The sequence below is a fragment of the Pleurodeles waltl genome, chromosome 6 (assembly GCF_031143425.1).
Source record: "Pleurodeles waltl isolate 20211129_DDA chromosome 6, aPleWal1.hap1.20221129, whole genome shotgun sequence".
Taxonomy (NCBI): domain Eukaryota; kingdom Metazoa; phylum Chordata; class Amphibia; order Caudata; family Salamandridae; genus Pleurodeles; species Pleurodeles waltl.
The window spans coordinates 671,591,075-671,614,737 of NC_090445.1; positions in this window are offsets into that span (position 1 = coordinate 671,591,075).

Sequence of the window (23,663 nt, forward strand, 5' to 3'; positions counted from 1 at the left end):
AGGTGGGGTGGGGTGCCACAGGGTCTGCCTGAAAAAGGGGGCTTAACTAGCACACTCGCCCTGGCTTAGGGAAACCCATAGCCCACCTACCCCACCTTACACCTCCAGTGCAAGATGAATCAGCAGAATGAGTGTGTACTATCCCCTTGTTGCTGCTGTGATGCCCTGAAGCGCCCATCCAACTCCAGGTACGCCACCTCCAGGATCCTGAACATCAGGGGGGTCATGGCGCGACGGGCACCCCTCCCACGTTGGGAGTCCATCCCCAGCTGGGCCTCCGCCATCTTCTTGCTCCAGCAGCGAATGTCCTCCCTTCTTTTACAGTAGTGGGTGCTCCGTCTGTGGTAGACCCCCGGGGTCCGGACGTCCTTGGCGATGGCACGCCAAATATCCTTCTTCTGGTGGGCGCTGACCTACATGAATTGAACAGGGGAAAAAGAGAAGTTATTACCAACTGCATCGTCACAGTCATTGACCCGCATCCCTATCCTTGCCATGTGGCACATGCACTCACCCTCGTTTCATGCACGCATCATTCTCCCCACCCCTATCTTTCATCTGCACCACTCCACACAGGCATTGCCCATACCGCATGCTCACAGTGTACTTACCTGTTTGTCTGGAGGACCGTAGAGTAGCGTGTACTGGGGAGGACCCTATCCACGAGGTTCTCCAACTCCTCTGTGCTGAAGGCAGGGGCCCTTTTCCCAGACGCACGAGCCATTGTCGCTTCCAGACTGAGGTCACAGCAGCACTTGCAGTGTAGGTCCTCTCCTGTCGAAGATCAGGTATCGAGTGATTGAACAGATAGAAAATGGTGGTCACGTCCGCGGCGGTGCATACCGTCACCGCCGGTGTACAACGTCATTGGCTCCTGGGACCCATAGGGTCCAATGTTAACCAATGCAGCATTGTGCCGTGGTCTTTGACCGCATACCGCGACGGTGTACAACGCCAGCGCACTTACCTCATATCCCATTGTCCCTCTTTACAGGTCAGGCAGCCGCCAATTCAGGGGCCCACATGGCTTTATTTAAACTGCGTCACACATAACTAGGCCTTGCCTGAACACTCATACAGGCAAAAATCGGGTTATGAATGGTTTTCTGAGTAAGCTGTGTTTACGTACGTCTGAGTTGGTTGACTCTGTGTTCGCTGTTGTCCTTCATAGGCACCATCCACTGGAACGTGTGAGGAGATGGCGGCATTCTCCAGTGTACAGACCGCTGGTGGACCTGTCGACAATGGAGGAAAGACATGTAATCATCACCTACAGGCTTGATCGTGCCACAATCCTGGAACTGTGTGCCCAGTTGGAGCCAAACCTGCTGTCAGCTATCCGCCATCCCACAGGAATCCCCCCTCAAGTGCAGGTGCTGTCAGTACTCCATTTCCTTGCAAGTGGGTCTTTTCAAACTACAGTGGCCATAGCATAAGGGATGTCCCAGTCTATGTTTTCCAACGTGTTGTGCAGAGTGTTGTCTGCCCTGCTGAAACACATGTGGCGCTACATCGTTTTCCCTCAGGTGGAGGATTTGCCTACAGTGAAAGGTGACTTCTATGCCCTAGGACACATACCCAACATCATAGGTCCATGGCAGAGTCCAGTCTAATAGTCTCACAGGTGCATTGCCCAAAAAGGCATAGGAAGCAGAGCTGGGGCAGTTTGAGGATGGACAGGGTGACAAGGTGGGACAAAATGATGACATTCAGGGCCTTCTAATTTCTTGGCGGGGTCTTGGCATCATTATCTGTCTTTCTCCTGGATCTCAGGGACCCTTTGCGGGGTGGTTCTCCCTCTGCAGGGGGTGAGGTGCTGGTGTGGTGGTCCTGTGGCGGTGCCTCCTGTCCACTAGCGCCGCCGGAGGTGGTGGGAAGTTCATCGTCCAGGCTAGTGTCAGGGGCCCCTTCTTGTGCCACATTGTCCCTCCTGGTGTTGAGGACTTCCTTCAGCACCCCTATGATGGTGCCCAGGGTGGAATTGATGGATCTGAGCTCCTAACTGAAGCCCAAATACTTTTCCTCCTGCAGCCGCTGGGTCTTCTGAAACTTGGCCAGGACCGTTGCCATCGTCTCCTGGGAATGATGGTATGCTCCCATGATGTTGGAGAGGGCCTCGTGGAGAGTGGGTTTCCTGGGACTGTCCTCCCCCTGTCGCACAGCAGCCTTCACAGTTCCCCTGTTTCCCTGGCCTCTGTCCCTTGAACGGTGTGCCCACTGCCCCCAGGTCCCTGTTGTTGTCGGGTGGTGGGTTAGCCTGGGTTCCCTGTAGTGGTGGACATACTGCTGCTTGACGTGTCCTTGGGACAGAGGTATGGGCCCGCTGGGTGGGTGCTGTGCTGGTGTTTCCAGAAGGGGGAAGCTCTGTGGTGGCCTGTGACTGTGTCAGCGGAACCGACTGTCACGAGGTCCCAGATGGGTCGGGCTGGTCGTCTAGATCCAGTTGGACAGAGCTGCTGTCATCACTGTGGGCCTCTTCTGTTGGTGGCGTGGACATGTGTGGACCCTCCTGTGCGGTGACGTTGGGTAGGGGTCCTGCAGGGGTGTAAAAGCATGATTATTGCATCTGGGTGTACCATGGTGTGCAATGGGTGGGTGACCATGTACCCCAGTGCTTGCATTCCTGTGTGGGACGTTGTGTGATGATGGTTTAGGGGGTGTATGGGTATGTGCTGTGGCCATGCTTTGGTGATGGGTGTACAGGCTTTGTTGTTGCATGCAGGGCTTGGTGTTGGGATGTGTGGTTTGTGATATTGGGACATTTGTGAGGAGTAGGAGTGATGGGGTGAGGGCGATGGTGGGGGTATGTGATGGCATGCAGGTTGGGTGGGGGATATATTAGTTAAGGTTTGACTTCCCAGAGTCCATTCCTCCAGCTACTCCTTCGAGGTCCTCAGGATGCAGAATCGCCAAGACTTGCTCCTCCCATGTTGTTAGTTGTGGGGGAGGAGGTGGGGGTCCACCGCCAGTCCTTTGAACCGCAACGTGGTGTCTTGAGACCACGGAACGCACCTTCCCCCGTAGGTCGTTCCACCTCTTCCTGATGTCATCCCTATTTCTTGGGTGCTGTCCCACTGCGTTGACCCTGTCCACTATTCTTCACCATCTTCCTAGCTATGGAGGTGTGCTGCACCTGTAATCCGAATAGCTATGGCTCTACCCGGATGATTTCTTCCACCATGACCCTGAGCTCCTCAGAGAACCTGGGGTGTCTTTGTCGTGCCATGGGGTGGTGTGGGTGATGTGTGGGGTGGTGTGTGTTGTGATATGTGGGGTGATATTTAGTGGTGTGTTGTGTGGGGTGTGTGGATGTTTTGTGGGTGATGGTATTGTGTGGCTGTGGATGCTTGGTTGTAGATTGTAGTGTCTCTCTCTGGCCTTCTGTCGCAATTGTAGTCATAGGGGTTTGTGGCTGATGTGGGTTTGTGTTTTATATTGTATTGGGTGTGTGGGAGTGGTGTGTGTATGTGTATCAGGTGTGTGTATTTGGAATTGTCCAATGTGGTAGTGTTTTGTAAGAGTGTGTGTATTTTGAGCATGTGGATTCGTGGGTCGTGATAGTGTGGGCGTATTTCTGTTGGCGTGACAGTGGAGGTTTTGTTTTCGCCAGTTTATCACTGACCTTTGGTCTGGTGGACTTGCGTGGGTGTCTCAATTTTGGCGGATTCCGAGCTGTGGGTCATAATGCCCGTGGCGGAATTCCGTGGCGGTGTGTTTGCGGTCTTCTGCACAGCGGTAAGCGGCTTTTACCTCCAATGTTGTAATGAGGGCCAATATCCTTTGAAATTCCACTTCAGAACACCACTTTGCTGCTGAATTTGCCACACAGAGGTTTTGTCTCTCTTTTTTGTCATTCTCGGTTTATTTTCCTTTCACTTTTTTTATTTTTCATCAGTGTTTGGGGCACTAGATATTTCTTTTAGTTACTCACTATGGCAGGAAGGTGGAATCCACATTTTACAGAGGGAGACTTGTCAGCCATGTTGGATGAAATTATTAGAATAGAGCCACCATTGTTTGGAGCTAAAGTACAAAATACAACCATATCTCTGAAAAAGGCAAATGTGGACTAGAATATTGGACAGAGTGAATACTGTAGCACACAATGTGCACACACAGGAGACAATCAGTATGAGGTGGAATGAGCTGCTGGGGAGAGTGAATTCACTGGCCTCCACGCATCACCTGGAGGCCCAGAGGACTGGTGGTGGTGTATGTTTTCATACTTAGAAAAACAGGTTCCAAACTCCACCTATTTGCACATGAAGGAATAGTGCTTGTAAGTGTGTTTATACCTATTTACATCATTTGTATAAGTGTGTATATATTGTAAACGTGTGTTCATTTTCACTGTAGATATTTAAATAGGGTATATTTAACTCACATTTTAATAAGTATTGGCAATGAGTTTGACAAATGACTACAACTACCATGATGTCCTGTTTTTGTCTCTGGAAAACAATAGTCCAATGTGATGTTGCGCAACCTCCTTTTTCTTCCATATGTACATATGTCAAAGTGTTATGAATTTGTCACTCACCATTTCATGCTATGCATGAAAATGTAATTTGTTGTGTTGATCTAGTATGTCATCACCTTCTCTTTACTCCATTAAATTGATGTAATTACTTACATAATTCATAGTCTGTTGAATCAAAGATTTCCAATCATGTTCTGTGGCATGCTGAATATAAGTAGTATTGATGCACAATTCACTTTTCAGTGTTGATGTGATGACCAATACCATAAATTCTAATAACTTGTACTTTAGGATTTTTGTTAGCCTACAAGGCCTTGGAATGGTTTAGTTCTCAATTCTGCCCTCGACTGCCTTGAGTTTAATGTCTGGTACATGTAATGTACAGTTTCTAAATAACATTTTTCATTTCAGTTAATCTCATCAACATGTTTACTGATGTTAGCATCTGTGTAAATTAGCCTGCATATGTAAATCAATAAAAAACACACAAAGGCCTAATCATTCCATTAATCATAATTTTTACTTTTAGGTACAATCTAGACTTTTAATTTCATATTGCTTGCAATTAATTTTACGTCCAACACCCAGGGACAGTGGACCACTGTCTGCAACTGAAGACACCTCCACTCCAGACCAGGATCAAGCCTTCAGTGAGAACACCACTCCTACAAGTCCGGATGATGTGGAGCTGCTTGGTCCATCTGGTCTGTCTGGACAGACAGCTCCAGTGAGTCTCACTTGGCCCATATCTTCACCTCCCACCCAAGTTTCAACAAAACATCTCAGCCAATAGATACTTGCTCTTCCTGTGCCTAGAGGAATACTACAACCATCTTGTGCCGCCCAGTACTGGCTGCTGTTGAACAAACACTACCAGCACCTCAAGTTCTGCCAGGACCCAGTGGGATGAGGCACACTACCTGAAGGGCACAGGGTAGCGGTGGTGGGGTCATGGGAGGGAATGAGTGGGCCAACAAAGTGAGGCCATTGGGTATACTGTCACCCAGACCACCATTGACCAAATCTTGGGAGCACTATAGCATCCTCAAGCCATGATGGCCCAGGCCCTTACAGAGCTCAGGGACAGGAATTAGGTACAGAGGGAACACAATGTAGAGATGCAGAATCACAACTCAAATGTGTGCTCCCTGACTTGGGTGATGCTTGACATTTACTATCATACGTACAGGACCTTTCCTGTACCATTTACCCCTGTCTGTCATCCTTCAACATCAGGACAAAATACACCTGCCTCAGCCACAGATGGAACGCCCTACCACAACAGGAAACTGTTCCGTCCACCCAGTCCCTGCAACTGTGGACTCCCCACCCAGGAGGGGGCATTCTTCCTGACCACCAGGAGAGGATGGCAAGACCTCCACCACTACCTCCAAGAGATGCCAAACCTAATTTTCTCTAGTGTGCTACCATTCACTGTGTGGACCATTTCATGAACACATTTACCTTGTTTTGGGGAAATTGTATTTTATACATTGGACTTCAAGAAAACTCATCAAAAGTAGTTTCATCCATCATGATGGACTTTATTTCCTTTTTCTTTTTCCTTTGGTTTTAAGTTTAAAACTATTTTTTTTTTATCTGTTTTTATTTAGTTTGTAGAACTGCACACCAGCATAAACATACAGTACAGTGTAGTGCAGGCTACAGCAAAGCAAGATGTCTTCGTTACAGAAGGGTGTCCGAGGGTGCACACACCAGACTGTCAGTCGATAGTCATAACCGCTGCACCGATCTTATCCTTGATCCCACCAACCCGCCTCACATGCTAACGAGACCAGGCGTTAAATAATATAAGAATGTAGGAATAGATCGACCCCACATTCGGTCGCCCCCTGCTCATGGAGGGGGGCATATGTCCCCACCCCCCACTATCTCAGTGCTAATTGCAGATCCTAAATCCTCCCCAACAGTGAACTGCTGGAGCAGTGCACCCCAAGCCGCCATATCAGCAAGTGCCCTCTCATCGCTGCGTGTCATGCGTATATGTTGCTCCTCTGCTGCCCCTCACTTCAGCAGATCTTGCAGCCAGCTGGAAGTCGTAGGAGTCCGCTTACTCATCCAACCAATTGCTACTCTACACTTGGCCAGTACCAACGCTAGCTGCACCATTTTATACCCCACCCCCCTACCCCGCGGCTTATGCACCACTCCCAAATGACAAGCCATCGGGGTTGCCTCCAATTACAGTCCCGTAGCCTCCGCAATCGCTGCTATCACTTCCTGCCAGAAAACATAAACCACCCTATAGGTCCAGGCTAAGTGCAGGAATGAAGCACCAAGCTCACCACAACAAGGGCAGCATGCTCCTGGGCCTGGGTCAATCTTATTTAGTCTACTGGGTGTGAGATATGTTCTGTGTACAAAGTAGAAGTGCAACAGTTTGAACCTGTGATTACCTGACACCGTTCGGACCAACAATAAGGTTGCATCCCAATCAGCATCCTCTATCAGCAGCCCCAAGTCAGCTTCTCACGCTTTATGTCCTGTGCTTATTACTCCCGGTTGATCCTTCCGCAGTGCTTTATAGAAGCAAGTGATCAGGTGCGTCCTCTTGCCCCAATTAATCAATCCATTTAATATGATGACGCCTTAGGAGCAATTGGAAAACCGTCCCAGATTTCACGGGCCACGCTTTCAATTTTAGCATATTGCAGAAACTGGCCAGAACCCAACTCAAACAGATCCTGAGCATCAGTAAATGAAAGAAATTCACCATTAGGGTATAGATCACCAGCCACTTCACAACCTCCCGACCTCCAGGCCTCTACAGACATTGTCCTTGCCATGTCCCGAAATGGAGACAGATCCCATATCCCTAATTCTCTATCAAAATGAGCCCGTCTGAGCACCTGCTTCACCACCTGTTCCCAGATCCCAGCAGTAGTCCTTACTAGATATGGCGCGAAGGGATCAGACCTGCCCCGACATCAGGATATGTGCCAATGACCGCCCATCACACACACCAGCATACAACCTCTTTTCCCAGCTATCAGCCTCTGACATCCATTTGGCTGCACACTGCAGGTGTGTTGCATAGTAGTAATATCTAATGTTGGGGATCGCCAATCCATCCCTCTCGGCGTGTCCCCATGCAGGACGGACAGCGCCACCCTACTCCGCCGACCGCCCCATACTGGGGAAATCAGCAGACTATCCAAGTGCCGAAAAAGCCGTGCCACCAGCGGATACAAAGTGTTCTGTACCAGATAGAGGCACTGGGGCAAAAACACCATCTTTGCTACTGCTGCCCGACCCATAACGGAAAGAGCCAACTTATTCCAGAAGGAAACCGAGCGTGCCAGGCCCTTTACTACTCACTCAATATTGTGTTTATTATACGCATCCACAGAATTAGTGACCCAGATATCCAAGTATCTAAAGCTCTCAACTTCCCAGCATAGCCCAACCACAGGAAGCTCAACCTTTGGAACCCCTATGAGAGACCCCAATCGGAACAGGAGCAATTTTTTCATGTTAATCTTGAGACCAGAGACAACCCCAAAAGCCTTCAACCTCTGTAGCAGTGCCGGCACGGAGATGAGGGATCCCACATATAAACCACTGCATCATCAGCATACATGGAGATTACATGTGTGGCCAGTCCCACTGGAATCCCCCACTGCACCATATCCTCACGAAGCCAGATCGCCAGAGGCTCCACCGCCAGAGCAAACAGAAGAGGCGAGAGCGGGCATCCCTGTCGTGTACCCCTGCCTACCTCCCAGGTGTGCGATGTCTCTCCCCCCACACGTACTTGTGCAGTTGGGGGCAGTATACAGCAGTCAAACCAAAGAACAAAAGCCAGGGCCAAACCCCATGCCCTGCAATACCTCCAATAGATATCCCCACTTGACTGTGTCAAAGGCTTTTTCCAAGTCAAGAGACACCAGTGCCACTTCTGCCTCCATTTCTTTGGTCTCATGCAGGACATGTACCAAGCGACGCAGATTATAGGATGTACTACGACCTGGTATGAACCTGCATTGGTCCTCATGTATTAGACCCTGAGTCACGCCCCGGAGCCGAGTGGCCAAGATCTTACAGAGTATCTTGACATCACTATTTAACATAGTCAGCGGGCGATACGAGGAGGGATCCGCAGCATCCCCCACCGGTTTAAGCAACAAGCACACTATACCCTGACGCATGGTGTCTGGTAACATACCACGCCCCCGCGCCTCCTCAAAGACTTCCAGTAGCCTCTCCCATAGTGTGAAGGAAAATGCCTGCTACAACTCAACAGGAAAACCGTCACTGCCGGGAGATTTGGATTTTGCCATTGCCGTCACTGCCTCTCCCACCTCCTCCACAGTGATCAGGAGTTCAAGAGCGTCCCTACTCTTCGGGTACATACTCAGAAGCCGTATCTGCTGCAGTAACTTCCCCACACCTTCCTCCGCCAATACAGTGCCAGCCCTTGATACCCTCTGGAGATGGGATGCCAATTCCCGTGGAATGTCTGTAAGCCCCATGAGCAGTTCACCCTCAGCATTTCTAATATGCAGTATAGGCGTAGCCTCTACCTCCCGTTTCATGATCCATGCTAAGAGTTTACCAGATTTATCGCCTTCTCGATGCAACCGCTGCCTATACCCTCTCAGTGTTGTTCGGCTTAGTGTGTCCCAACAACTATCAACCTCCTTGTGTATCCTGAGCTCCTCCCGCCCAACTGTGCTCACTTCGGGTGGCTGCCACTGTACCTCCCCCAATTTCACCTCTAGGTCTGTAAGATCCTGCTCTAGCTGTCTGCACACCCCACCCACCATGCTTATGCACTCTCCCCGAATGACTGCCTTCATAGCCTCCCACTCCAGGCCCAGAGACTCAGTCGTGTTCCGATTTAAGTCCAAATATTGTTTTATGGCTTCACTCACTCTTTCCCAACATCCCTGATCGGTCAATAAATCTGCAGGCATACGCCAACTTCGAGCTGTGCGATTGACCGTCCCTCCCCATTGTAATTGCAACCGAACTGGAGCATGAACAGACAGAAACTGACCCAAATGAGTGACATCCAGGACATGTGAGCTGTTTGAGACCACCCAGTCTGTCTTGTTGAGTGTAAGTATCATGTGTTCTCGAGTGACAAGTATATTCCCGACCTTCAGGGTGCAGGTCCCTCCAACCATCCCATAGACCCAAGTGTGCCATCACGTCTCCAAGAGATTTTACCATCAGTGGATTGGTTCCCAGCTTCAGTAGAAGGCGATCCAACTCCCCATGCAACACACAATTGTAGTCCCCTGCCCAAACCAAAGGCCTATCCACAGTATCCCCCAAAATCTCAGGTATTCTGGCGTAGAAGGAGGGATCGTCCATATTAGGAGCATATATATTAAGGATAACAATGGGAAAACCATCTAACATGCCCTCCACCAGAACATAGCGGCTATCCACATCTACCTTACTGGATACATGAGTGAAGGGAACCCCTGGGGCCCCCCACACAGACACCCCACATGCATAGGAAGAGAAGGAGGATGAAAACATCTGACACCGCCATTTCTTAGCCATTATATGGACTTTCTTATCAGTCATGTGTGTCTCCTGAAGACAAGCAATATGAACCTTGTGTCTTCGTAGAAATGAGTGCACCCTGTGGCATTTTGTGTAACTCTTAAAGTCCATGACATTCCATGTCAGCATGTTAATAGCATGTTAATAGTACGACCCATGGCAATACAATGTGGTTCCTCCACCGATAGGACACGTCCCCCTGCGTGTTACCCCCCGCAATGAGACAAAAAAATGTGCCGTATACAGGAGCATGTATCTAATGTTCATGGCTCAGAGTTTTTGCCTTGACCTCCATGAACCCCTTACGAGAACTCTGCACCTTGTTTGTGTAATCAAGATAGATAGATATCTGCAGTTCTCGTATAATGCCTTATCCGATTCACATGCAGCATGTAGCACACAGTCCCTGTCCTTATAGTTTAGCAGGCGGGCAATAATTGCTCTAGGCGGCGCACCAGGCCTAGTAGGTGCAACAAGCGCCCCATGCGCACGCTCCACCTCAAAGACTCTAGACAGCCCAGTTGGTTGCAGCACATCTCTGATCCAGTTCTCAACAAAGGATTCCGTGGCAGACCCCTCTGCCCACTCCGGGAAAAGCCCAGCAACCTGACATTGTTCCACCAGGACCTTCCTTCCGCGTCCTCCAACCGCGCCTCCAACTGTCCGACCATGGAGGTGGCTTGCACCATTTATTTTTGCAGTGCTCACACCTCAGTCTGTAGCTCCGCTATGGAACCCTCCGCCACCCTAACCTTGTCGGACACCTTCCGGAGATCCACCCGCAGCAGATTGACCTCCACCACCACCGTCTCTATCTTACCCCCTAGTGCCACCCAGGAGCTCTGGATGGCCACAAGCAGCTTCGCACACGATGGCTCCTCTGTGTTTAGCGGCATTCCAACAGCATCTCCACTCACCTCCAGTCTCGCCACGTGCTGCATGAAAACCACTGGGGTAGTATACTGCTCCATGGCATTGCCCTGTGATGCATCTGTCTGTTTATGACGCCCCATTTCTCTCCTTGCCCGGATCCAGATACAACAGGCAGCCTCCTGTAGAGTTCCGACAACAAAGTACCACAAAAACAATATCCACTGCTCTCCACTCCTTTAAACACCACTGTCTAACCAGACAGCCAGGTCAAAGGGCTGCAAGCCTCTCCAGCAGCCGAGGATCACCCAGTAAACAGTTACCAACAAGGTCAGAATATGTTCAAAAATGCAGAAGAGCTGCAAAAAGAGTGAAGGGGGGAAAAAAAAAAAAAAAAAAAAAAACAGCTCTATTGGAATGTCCAGGGGCCGCCTCCAGACACTCTCGCCTCAGCGCTCTCCATCCAATCACTATGGTTCCTTGGGCCCAAATGCCCCAGGATGTTGCCCAATCACTCCAGGTCCTCACTAGGGTGCTGCCGCTCACCTCCTATCCCAGGTGTCCGTCCCTCCAGGGTAGCGGCCACGCAGGCGTTCCCGGGCGTGGCAGCGAGACAAGCCGCCCCACCCCCAGGCCACGCCCGGCAGCGGGCCCAGCAAGTGAGCCGCGCAGCCCCAGCGGAGGCCCTCACTACCGCCGTCACTCCCATTAGGCCTCGCACCTTTCAGTGCGGGTCCGACCGACCCCTCCAGTTCCAGCTGAGGCGGCTGCCCGCCTCATGGCCCGAACATGGCTCTTCTGCAAGTCGGGGGGGGGCCTCCATTCCACGCCAGCCCCCCTTGGGTCCACTCAGCCTCCCATTGGTTGCCCGCCTTCAGCACGAGCTCCGCGGCCCAGCCACTGCCCCCAGCGTGGCCCAGTAGGGTCACGCGAGCGCCACCGCGATCTCGGCTCCGATGGATCCAAAAACGTGATCCAGCCACGCCCGGGCTCCCTGGGTGTCATCCTGATACAGGAGAGCGGATCCCACGGTCTTAGGGTGCTCCAGGATTGCGACAGGATTTCACCGGGGACAGGAGCGCACTAGGAGCGCGTCCCATCGGCCATGTTCCTTGGTCACGCTCCACAGTTTAAAACTATTTTTAGTTAATTTGTGTTTATAAAATACATTCACATAACACAAAGAAGGTGTTGTATTTATTGTGGTGTTTCCTTTTTACTGTTTTCCTGCCATCATCATTTTTAAAAACAATTAATCAGTAAGATTCAAACAAAAATAAGATATAACAATTAGGTTATGTGTTTCCCATTTCCCAAAAAGTTTTTAAAAAAACAGAAATCTCAATGGATTGATGTCATACATTTGTAAGTAACAATTCTTTGTCAAACTTTGAGACAATTTTTACAACCCATGTATAACCCTAATAGCCTGTGTCATTTAGAATTTGACACTCCAAGATATTGCCACCATGGAAGAAGGGGAAATAATCAAAATAAGCATATTAAATAGGAAAACTATTATTAATTCATGTTATCAGCAGGAGCCAGATATCCCCCCTCACAATAGGAATTCCACACCAATTGCACCAATAGTCAAAATCATGGCAGTACTATTTTTTGTGGCCACATGATCATTTCATTACACTGTAGCAGTATCTGGAGGCATGCCACAACCAACATTTAGTGGTGTGCTACAAAACGTTCTTTCTACAATGATGAGATACCTCAACAGCTTCATTAACTTAACACAATATGAAGATTTAACCAATGTGAAGGGAGATAAGTATGCTGACATAGAGCAAGTTCAGCAGCACATATTGCCTTAGTGGTAGCATTCAACCAAAACCAGGTATAGTACAATCTCAAGATCCTCCAGTCAATCACTGTGCAAGTTGTCTCTGTGCAAGATCTATACATCCAAAGTGTGTGTCTGTCCCAGGATCAACCCATGTTCCCTTTGTATTTCCCAACAGCAACAAATCACAGCAAATATCACAACTCTGAAATTTCCAAATGAAGATGACATGGTGAAGAATCCTAAAACAGGATAACAAGGGGAAATTAATGATTCCACATTTGAGTATTGACTCAAATGATGAGTTATGAGAACACATATACTTAGTATATGCTATGTTAATCAATGTCAACAAACACAGTAGTCAGTGTATGGAACCTTTGATCAACAAACATCTTTGCCCTGGACTTTCCTGAACTAACCATTGCTATCAAAGACTTATATGTTCACTATGTTACAAGTTATTCTGACATTTGATGATACAATATGTTAGGGTAAACCTACACTCAGGTGAAGAAGTTGTCAATAACATCTTGGAATTCCTTCCTCTTCACCACTGTCATCTTCATTTGCCATTTCAACATCTTCACCCGGTGGCTGTTCATGGTCTCCATCCTCTGCGATGATTGGGATGTTCCATCACAGGGCTCTGTTGTGCAACATACAGCAGACAACCATGATTTGGCACACCATATTGGGTGAGTAGAGGAGGGCTCCACTGGTCTTGTCCAGACATCTAAATCTGGCCTTCAGGAGCCCAAAATCCCGCTTCACTGGCCTCCTTGTTCTTTCATGGGCCTCATTGAAGTGAACTTACCCTGGCATTGTTGGGTTTCTCAGCGGGTGCTAAAAACTATGGTCGGTTAGGATCAGCTGAGTCTCCTATATGAAAGTAAGAAATATATTGAGCCAAAATATCTCATCCCATTGTACATTCCTAAACTATAAATAAAGCAAATGATCCTCATGTCATATTGTACTTACCAACAAGCCAGGCCCTCTCAGGCCCTCTCAGGTCCACGCTGTGACATTTGCAGGGGTATGGTGCTTTTCCATAGCACAAAGGAATCGTGTTGACCCTGGGAAACAGGCACACACACTTGAGATGTACAAATCAGATAACCCTCCCAGGGTTCATATGTTTGCATTTAAGAAAAACAAATGATCACTTAAATGGTCCTACAATACTTTGATAATCAACACACATCTCATGCCTTTGTAGAAATACATATCTTTTTGTGACATATATGTACACATCATTTTTGTGTTGTGTTGCACCTTCAAATAATAATATGATGCTTGGCTGGTGTGGTCCAATTGGGTGAGTCCAACTCTGGATTACAAGCTATTTTGGCAATCTGTGAATTTGTCAGTAGCTTGTGAACCATACATGGAAATTGGGTGTTTACTTGTGTTTACACTTTGTATCACTTTCATTGTGAAGGCACAGTGAACATCCTTTTTCAGTATCTCCGGCTGCTCCCTATTCCATTCCTTCCCCCTCCCTCCCACGTAACAGAAAAGCATGACCCATTGAGATATATATATATATATATATATATATATATATATATATATATATATATATATATATATATATATATGACTCATATGACACATTTTCAATCCACACCACATGATTTGACACCAAACCACATAATTCAATTCAACAACACAATTACTGAGCACACCACATACACCCAATCCACACCACAGAATTCCACATCATGCCACAAAATTCAACAGCACACCACATAATTAAACTCCACTGCATACCACTCCACAACACAAAATACCATTCCACAAAATTACACTCCAAAACATACAATCCCACTCCACATAATTCTAGCACAGTCAATACCACATAATTACTACCCATATATTTCCACTGCACACCATGCACATAATTCCACTAGACAAATTCACATCACGCCACACAATTCCATGCAACACAATTTCACAACTAACAATTCCAATCCAACTAACATAATTTTACTGTACAACACATACATACACTCCATAACACATAGGAAAGAAACATTATCATGTACAATGCCAATAGCTCTAACTCAAGCAAATGCGAAACCTATTGCATTGCAAATGCTTGTCGTAATATGGGATACATTTGTTCGGTAGTTTTGGAGTTAATAGAGAAAAAAGACTTTTGTATATATAGAAGCACTTATCCACTGTGGTGGATCCGTAGATCTGCACGCCAACAGCAATGCCATGATTGGCTGGCCTCAACCTGAGAGGAAAGTTGAGGCCAGAATTTTGTGTATGGGCACTCGGTCCAGGGTGATAAAAGGGGCAAGGGTAGAGGTAACCTGACCCCAGAGGACTGATGGAGGGGTCTCTGAGGGATCCCTCATGGGCAAGAATTGTTTTTTGTGGGGTGCTCAAAGATCTGCGGATTCTCTGTGGCACTCAGTGTGCCCCCCCTTGGGAATCCATGATGGATCTACAGATCCAGACCCTCGTAAAAAAATACACCCACTCATTGACCCACACACTCACTCACACCCCCATTCACTCACACACCCACTCATATACCCACAATACCACTCACACCCACTAACAGAACCACAAAGTCACTCATACTCCCACTCTCACCCCCACTCACAGACCCACAAAATCACTACCACACCCAGTCAAAGACCCACACAGCCACTCACACAGCCACAACCACACCCACTTACCCACTCAACCATTCACACACCCACTTACAGAACCATACAGCCACTCAGACACCCACTCAACACACCCACTGTGATGCTTTTAATTGTGTTTGACCAATGACTTTGTGTTTCACCACTGCGCATATTAGTTGCTCAATGTTCACCAGTAGCACATTACATGTGTTCAGTTTAGCTGCCTATTGGCTTTAACATGACATTAGACATTACATTTGGTATTTGGGTTAGCTGCCTATTGGCTTTAACATGGCAATAGCTATTAAATTCTGTATTCAGTTTAGCTGCCTATTGGCTTTGACATGGCATTAGACATTACATTTGGTATTTAGGTTAGCTGCCTATTGGTTTTAACGTGGAGTTAGACATTGCAGTTAAGACATTGCAGATGAGCTGTGTTTTTCCAAGCTGTGTTCTTCCACATGGTAGACCAAGCTGTGTTTTTCACACCAGACCCTAGCTGATAAGAGCGCGTAGATTTTGTGTTTACCTCTCAATCCAGTCTGAGAACGAGTGAGGCTTGGAGAATTGGCCACACTCCAAGTTTCTTCGGTTCTCACACTGAGTTTGCTTTTAAGGATGGCTCTGGACAACAGCAGAGTTAGATAGAAACTATCTTGACTTCAGACAGGAACAGACGTCAGTTGCCTGTCCCCGTTTGGGTAGAAAATCTCTTTCTCGCAGTTGAACCGGAGTCATCAACTTGAAGCCCCAGAAAGATGAATCTGAGTTATAGGCCCTACAGTCCTACCCTACAGAGATACAATTTTGACTTTTATGCTTTGCTTTGAAGTTATGCTATAATATAATCACATGTATTTGCTGTGTACATTGGAACTGAGAAGTTCTTTGATATATTTTGCTTTCATTGCTGCGACTACTTTTGAACGTGTGCTTCCAATCTACTAATTACGTCTTTCAGCAACCTCAGGGTGAAGTAATAATAACAATAAATGTTTTCTTTAAACTAAGAAGTGCATTCCAGAGAGGTTTTGTAAGCTCGGTCATAAGATAAGAGAAGGAAAGCAGAACACCCACTCAAAAAACCCACAAAACCACTCACATACCCAGTCAAGGACCCACACAGCCACTCATATACTCACTCACACAGCCACTTTTACACCTGCACATCCACTCACACACCCACTCACACACCCACTCACACACCCACAAAACCACTTACTCACCCACACAGCCACTCTCACACCAACTCATACACTCACATACCAACCTACCCACCATACAACCACATACGTCTACTCACACACCCATACTGACACTGGCTGCTTGGGGCCAACCCTCGCGATTCACAGCCAAAGGCCGCACACAGCGTGGGGTTGGCTGCATGCCAGGGATAGGCCACAGGGCCTGGTGGAGGTTGGATTAATGCATGGTAATTAAATATGACTTTATATTAAAAATACCCTAGAAATTCACTGAAAAAACAGAGGTTACTGGGACATTAAAGTTAGGCAATATAATTAAAAAAGCCTTAGAAATTCCCTAAAAAAACCAAAAAAATTACCTATTATTATACTTATACTTATCACAGGAAACTATAACTTGTGCCCTAAGGTAACTATAACTGGCACCCTCGCTATGAACTACTAATTATGCCACATATTATATTAGTCATGACATCTTCTGGGACATCCTTAGATTTCTTTGCACCATTTTTTCAGCCCCCTAACAGTGGAATGCCCCCTTTGCATACATTATGCCTGGCGCAGGCATAATGTGGTGCAAAGAGTTTCAAAGTGGCGCAATGCATGCATTGAGCCACTTTGTAAATTTGGCGTAGCGATTTTGGCCTCATTGGGCCACATTAGCATAAAAAAATTACGCTAATGTGGCACGAGGAGGTGCTATGGGTGCTTAAATCAGTCCCAGAACTTTTGTTAGGCTTTGATGTCTGATATCCTTGGAATGAGATATTTCTGTACAATTTACAATACAATGTATTTATTATTTTAAAAATATATAATAATTTATTTTTATTAAAAAATGGGAAACAAGTCCAGCTGCATTCCAACCCCCAATGCTCAGTGTAAAGGTCTCCACCTTCACACTGAGCTACGTTTTGTTTCCAGCCCTTTATGGGCTATCTGTGACCACAAGGGAGCCCTATGGGCTCCCCCGTGGTTCCTCTTTTTTTATTTATTATTATTATTATTATTATTTTTTATTAAAAAAGCCCTTACGGGCTACCTGGCACAGTGGAGGAAGCCTTAAGGCTTCCCTCACAGTGCCATTGCTTTAGCAAGCACAGAGCTGCTTTGACAGCAGCTCTCTACATGTTGAAGCATATCTGTTCCCTGCACGCATGCAGGGGACAGAGATGAAAGCTTCAGATTTTGACTGCAGGACAAGATTTATGAAGCGTTTGATGTGGCTTGGCTACAGCTGTAGAGGTGCAGCCAAGCCACAGCAAACAGCTATGTTCTGTTGTGGGCACCCTGGGAAATAGCAGGAGCTGGCCCTGGTGGGTGGCAGTCCCCTGGGCCATCAGAGGCTCCTTGAGGGTGGCTGTGTGGCACCTCTCCAATGAGGACATGGCGCCGGGGAGGTGGTGGTTCACGGGCCTTGCGGGGAGCACATGCCCCCTTCATAAATCAGTGTAGCCCCGGTGTTGTGGTGGTCCTCGGGGCCTCAAAGGGACCCCCTTTTGTATTTTTTAAACATTTGCCCTGGTGGTGGGGGTCCTTGGGGCAGAGGTGTGCCACGTGGTCTCCCACTCATAAATCAGTGTAGTCCCAGAGAGGAAGTGGTCCCAGGGCCTGTGGGGGAGGCCATTGGGTCTCCTCCACTTACTAAAAACATTTTGTACACAGGCGGGTGGTGGTCCCTGTGGTGCTGGGGAGGCACATAGCCCTCATTCATATTTGTGTATTCGCCCCTGGGAGGTGGTGGTGTCCGGGGCTGTGGGGAAGGCTGTAGGGCCTCCCCCACCTTAAAAAGCATTTTGCCCCAGGGGATGGTGGGCCCGGGATGCGGGGCCACATGGCCCATCCGAACCCGTTAGCTCAATCACCTCGGTGGTCTCCGGGGCTTATTAAAGCTCAAGGAAGGGGGCCTCATGTTCCCCCCTCCTACATTAACACAAAATGCCCCAGGGACCTGGCTCACCTGAGGGCAAATAGAAAAAAAGCATTGGAGACCATGTTTTTTTTTTTTTTAAATCTCAGAAACATGCGCAGATCCACCTGCAGATTTTTCAGATTTTTTTCTTCTAAAATGCTTTTTAGCCGAGGCGCGGTCCCGCAGCACGGGGCTAAAGAGCCAGGGTGACTCTACCCTGGCCCCTTTTCTTTTTTTTGTCTTTTTCTGAAGCTGAGTCCCAAGATGGCTGCCAACACTTCCTTATTAAAGTAGTGGCGGCCAATCAAATATCAGCATGGGAACATTTGGATCCCCTGATGATCTGCATCCCTATATATCTATATTTTTTGGCCTTTAATTACTCTGATACTACTGAATGGATCTACACCAAACCAAGCGTAATCTGTGGAATGAATCTAGCTTTGTGCCAAATTTATGCATATATTTTTATATATATAAATATATATATACATATATATATCATTCAAAATACTTCTTGAAAAGAAGACAATGTCGCAGCCACTTTCTTGCTACAGTCCCAGTGTTCTTTATTCAAGCAGAAAAGCACAGAAAAAGACAAAGCTTGTATTCTCCAACGCGTTTCAGGAGACTCTGCTCCCTTGATCACAGAGATATTCAGAAACCCTTTTCCCTTTCCATTATAACTAGCATAATAAACATAAAAAGTGGACTACATATACAATCAAAAAACAGTAGCAGCCATCTTGAAACAGAAATCTTACAATAACCAGTATAACTAAATTTAATATAATTTACTTAAACCCACAATTCCTACATGTTATTTACCGTAAATTAAACTAATCAAATCTACCTCAATATATATACACATATGTCTTAATAATTCAATTAGGATTTTTCAATTCTTAATCATTTACCAATACTATAAACCAGTTATTACTTATACAAATAGTCATACCTCAAATGTGAATACTCATCTTATTTAGATACATGTATTTGTGGGTAATCCAGCAATACCCTGGAGATATAATAGCTCTTTTGCTTCTTATTTAGTTTACCCTACATCTTCAAATAGAGTAAATCATTGTGTTTCTGTCCGTGTATTATAAATAGTCCAAATAAACCTTTACATACTTCCTGCCAATCATGGAAAGAAAAGAGGGTAAAATTATTAAACAGCAAAACTTCGACATATAATATAATAATAATTACTGCTGAAATTCAAACCTATTAAAATCTAAATGCATCTATGTTACACGATCAGTCAATATAAATGCACCGATAATTCTTTATCATTATTCAAACCCATAGGTTCCATTGTATTACAGCTAATAATCAACCTTGATACGAATTTTCTTAAGTCCAACGTCCTATTACTACCTCTTGTTTTCAATATGACCCTGTCCAGGACCATAAATTGTAATTTTGTTTCATTTTTATTGTGAAATTCCTTGAAATGTCTGGCCACAGGGTAAGATTTATCCTCATTTCTAATTGCTCTTATATGTTCCAAAATGCGCTTCTTTGCTGTATGTATGGTACTACCAATATAGAATTAATTGCAGGGACACTTTAAAGCATAAACACAATAGTCTGTATATATATATAACTACATGGTAGAAACGCATCGGTAGTGGCTTAGAATGTTGAAGCTTGTTTGACAGTTAAAATGCTTATATTGAATCTTCTAGAGTGCAGTGTGATTAGATTGGTTGGATGGTATTTACAAGGGAAGGTCCGTCCCTGATTCTGGCACTAGCTTTTACACATATTTACACAGTATAACATGATTGTACATATACTGGAAGCTATCAATATTGTCTGACACATATCAGATGGCATTGTTCCTGTCATACAGGTATTGGGCAACACATATTATTGACAGCAGCAGCCACCACAAATCTCAAGGGAAGGGTAGAGGGGAAGAGGACGGAGACGGAGGGGCGGTTAAAAAAAAAAACTTACCTTACTGCTGTCTGTCTCCTGCTGCCTCGCGCTCCTCTTCCCTCCATGTAATGTCCCAGCATTTTCTGGGACACCAGTACAGGCTTCCCAGCAATCCAGGAGCTGCTTTCATGTCAAACATAGCATGAAAGCAGTGTCAGGATTGATCTGAGTATCAGTCACTGACGCTCAACAGAGCCCTGCGTCTGTGCAGTTTCTCCTGCTCAGCTGTTAAACTCAGCCGGGCTGGCCAAACCTAAGTGCACATGTGTTGATGAAGGTATAGAACCCAGCACTGTCATGCCATATTCACGTTTGTGTATGTTATTTCCTAACTGTTTAGCATACTCTAATGAGATACATCGATAAGTGAAGAATGCTCCCAATTACCCTGGTCAACTCCCATACGCAGTATATCCTCCTAAATTTCCTACGCCCCATTTATACGTTCTGTGTTTGCTACTTATTCACTAAGGGTCAGAACCAATGGTTTAACCTCATAGAGGGATATTATATTTTATATGTGCATATTTCATCAGCGTTTCTACCACATTCAGGACCATATACACCATTCTTATATGGCGAAGTTAGAAACCCCACACCTGCGCTCATTAAGGAGTATAGTGCCCTTGTATGCCCACAGCGCCCACCACTAGTGATGTATGATCCTAGTTCAGACCACAGTCGCTGTACTTATGTCCCTCTCTTCAGCTACCCATATTTCTATCAGCATTTCAGGTCAGTCTTTCCAATGCACACCGTGGTGTGTGTATATATATTTTGCCTTCTGAAATTATTAGGAGGTATTGTGAGGAATTATTCTATTTTTCGTCTCGTTCTCTACTTTTCCCTCCTTTGGTCCTGTTTCTATGTAACTGAATATATGTTATTTAACTGCTGATGATTAGAGGTGATGCCCACGCGATCAAGGCTGCTGAGACAGCTGAAACGCGTTGTGTGATTAAAGCTTTTGCTTTATTTCCTGAAGTCCTGAGTGTGGGTATCGTACTGTTTATTTCTTGGATTGAGTTGTTAATTTACCGGCTTGCTTCTGCCGGTTTTGGAAACGAGCATTTGGACTGGAATGTATATATATATATATATATATATATATATATATATATATATATATACGCATACAAATATATATATATATATATATGTATATATATACATATATATATGTATATATATATATTTGTATGCGTATATATATATATATGTTTATTCTTATATATATATATATATAATATACATATATATGTGTATATATATATATATACATATATTTGTATGCGTATATATACACATACAAATATATATATATACATATATATTTCCAAACAAAACAAGCCAAGAATTTCGACGCGCACTAACAGCTGGTGCAAGGCAGGAGAGTTGGCTGAACTCTCGAAATATTCGAATGTATATATATATATATATATATATATATATATATATATATATATATATATATACATATATATATGTATATGAAAAACAAAAGAAATGATTGCCACGCACTCCGCTCAGCCACAGAATAAATTTAAGTGGTTTATTCGGTGCAAAAAGAAAAAGAACAACGCGTTTCGACTATGCAGTCTTCTTCTTAGTTCAATAGTCCTTTCTCTAACAGATCTATTTATACACATATTTCACATACCAATCCAATGCATTCTGGTTATAATAGTTCAATTGTACAATACAAAATTTCACCTAATTTATACTAATTTTCATCAATTCAAAAATTTGTTCGCCAAGAAATGATATAAATGATACAAAAATTATGTGTATTATAAATTAAAATAAAAAGCTCATTTTCATAAGTTAGAGAGAGAACAAAATAATTATAAAGTATTATTCTACAATAAACAGCCATTTCATGATTAAATAAACCTCAAAATTCATTTCCGTAATTATTTACTCACAATTCATTTCTCAAATGTAAATCATGTGAAAAAAAGTGAATTTGATTAATGTGATCATATAATTTAATATTTAATAAAAATTCAGGTAATATTTTTAGTGAAATAGATTCCGATTCATTTTAATTCAGAGATGGACATAAAGCTCCTCATCATAATTGAGCCCTGACGGGATCTTAGTCCTCATTTAGATAATATACTTAGATTCCAGTTGTCTATACGCATATAGTCTTGAGACAACTGGAATCTAAGTATATTATCTCAATGAGGACTGCCCGTATTACAGGTAACTACAGTCGTGGAAGCAAGATTCTGTAACAAATCAACATAGTGTATTTAGCAAAGTGAAAGTATAAGAAGATAAAACATGTCTAATGATATTGTTAGTAAGGAGAAAGAGAGCGCTGCCAATCCAAGTGTGCAGGTCGGTGTCTCAATATGTAAAAGTCCTAAATGCAGTCTGCGCTTACTCCTATATAAAATAACTTCAAAAGACAGTAGAATATACGACCCCTAACAACGTGGGCCGAACACAGGATATACAAAAAGAGGTTGCCGGCTCCGCATATGTGAGGCTCGGAGTGACGGAACTAAAATCAGGTCCCGTAATGGACCAAAACAAACAAAGCAGAAGGCAGACTTACTTGAAAGTTTCCTAAAGTCCGGCCGAGCACCTACCCCGGAACGCGAGCCTGAAAGACAGGGAACCTTGCCTACGGGCAGTGTTAAAAGATGAGGGCAATTAGCCAAAACGAGTGTCAACTGTGTCCAGAGTAGTAGCAACAGACGACGGACTACTATGTCGAACTAACATTTGTAGTCAAGTCGGCGGCCATCTTAATCTAGGCGAACTAACACATCTAAAGCATGTGTAAATGGACGAAACGTCTCAACCATGGTGTGAGTGTCATGATGAGTATAGTCAAACAGGTACATAAATAAAAGGGTAAACATAGGAGTCCCATCTAACTAGCAAAGTCTCAATGCTAAAAAACAGATTTAATGGAGGAGGACCAAACTAGGCATAGAGAGCGAAGAGAGACTATAAAAATGTCAGAGCAATAATAGAACAATCCCCCGTCAGAATGGGTTTCAGGAATAAATCAAGGTGATAAAGTCCACCATGGAATATCATCATTCAGACCCTCGTTGGATGTCTTAAGTTTGTAAATCCAACGTTGTTCAATCCTGAACAAATGTTTAGGGTCATTAACATTACATTTGGGCACTTGTAAAACTATCCACCAAAGATCGTTAGGCCCATGTTTCGCTTCTAAGAAATTAGAACTTAGTTTGGTGGTGATACGGGAACATCTAATATTGCTGCGATGTTCATTGAT